The sequence below is a fragment of the Anneissia japonica genome, unplaced genomic scaffold, assembly GCF_011630105.1.
Source record: "Anneissia japonica isolate Jap-2015-1 unplaced genomic scaffold, ASM1163010v1 scaffold287834_len5846547_cov211, whole genome shotgun sequence".
Classification (NCBI taxonomy): domain Eukaryota; kingdom Metazoa; phylum Echinodermata; class Crinoidea; order Comatulida; family Comatulidae; genus Anneissia; species Anneissia japonica.
This window is the reverse complement of record NW_022704992.1, coordinates 4,764,138-4,766,166: the sequence shown is the minus strand read 5'-3', so window position 1 is coordinate 4,766,166 and position 2,029 is coordinate 4,764,138.

Below are 2,029 nucleotides of genomic sequence, written 5' to 3'. Positions count from 1 at the left end.
TGGCGCCGCCACTGTTCTTATTCAAGATAGTACGGACTTCTTTTTTTCATTTTGAAAAGAAGCTCCCTCTTTACTTTGTAAAAGTAGTTTTTAAAATAAGCCTATCTCAAAAAAGAAGCCCATCTCGAAAAGAAGCCCATCCAACAGTCCTAAAAAACAAAGAAGCCCAGGACTTCTATATACATATATGTATATATATATATACATATATATATATATATATATATATAACATATGTTATATGTGTGTAATATTATTACTATTATTATTATTATTAAATAATATATATTAATATTAATATTATTATTATTATTATTATTTCTCCTGATCCTTTGGCTCCATACAACTTTAGGTGCCACAATTAAATGAACAAATATGATTTTAGAAAGTATTAACAGCTTATGAAAAACCAAAACCAAGTCCTAATGTAAATAAATAATATAATATTTTGAATGACAATGTATAAACTTGTTCGTTTATGGGAGTACCTCTATCCAGTTAATTGTTATTATTATGATTTCTTGAACATCTGCTTGATTCACCTTGCTTCTCTGAATAATAAAAATAAAAACAAAGTATACATTTTCTTTGCATTCAATGACACGTAAACATGTAGCCCTCATGCCCGTTTGTTTTATCATGTAGCCGGTTCACCATCTGCTACCTGTTAGTGCTGCACCCATTCAGCCTCTTGATAGGGATTAAATTCGGATACTTACTCTATCAATGTCTGTTGTCTATAGGCCTCGCTAGGTATCTTATAGCTTAGATTTTCTGTGCGGCAGGTTGTGGACATAGTTCCTATAGTTTTGCCCATTAGCTGTTAATTTGAATCGTTTACTGCTTTGTACTCTTGTTTTAGCCAAAAGTAGCCCCTTAAGCAGCTGCTGGTACCCAGCACCCTCCCTCCTTTGTTTACTGACTTGCGAACTATAACAAAAGCCAAATTAATGGTCTATTGCTATTTGTTTTCTAGCCGAATTTTTGTGTTGATTATCACGGTCTATAAAAGTGTAGTACGGATATAGTTACAAACAATAGGCACGCGACAGGGCTCAGATGTGTAGTATTTTGGGGTATTCTTTGTCAACCGCTATCCGAAATTGTAAATCTGGAATATTCCATACTCAAAAGAGGGATGCGCAAACACACAGCACTATTTTTCAGATTAATCACAAAACATGGTAATTAAAGTGTAATGAGAGAATCGTAATAAAACGGGTTGTAACAAATTATGTTAAGATATATATTTTTTTCTGGACAAATCGCATAATAATAACAACCATAAAGCCATAGGACCAAATTAACAAAAATAAATAAATAAATAAATAAAAAATTAACAAAAATAGCCTATTATGTACGAGCTTAACATTCTGAAATTTAATATTTGTTTATAAAAGCTTATGCATTAGCATTTCAATAATAACATTTTTGAAGAAAAATATATCGTCTAAAATCATACAGTGTTTCATAAAGAGTTATGGAAAAGGCAATGACGACCAAAACAATGCCTCTGGCCTATTAGGCCCAGGAATTTAGTTTTTAGGCTGTAAGGAGGTCCACATAGGCAATCGAGATAGGCCTACCACTTCCTTGGGCCTACCCTGATAAATCACGATCGTAACTTTTCGCATACCGGTCCTAAACAAGTTAATCGGAAATTAAAACCTGGGCTCGGCCCTAGGAGCAAGTAACAGAGACTTGCTTTCATTTTCAATATATACGATAAACATATATAGGCCTATACATACCGTCTTGCGGTAATGTTATAAGTATTTTTAAATTTTGACATTATATGTTCTACCTTGATAAAGACCGGATGATATGTCATATTTCATATGTTATGTATTTTCTCCAATAAATATACTAAATACGCTATATATATATATATATATATATATAGGGACTAGTTTGGGCCCTACCTAAGCTGGTCGAACGTTTCGTTTGGGTCTGTACCCTAGCTGCACTGATGAGGCCTAGAAGGCCGAAACGGATCCGTCTGCAGATATTGGGATTCCTTCCAGTGGAT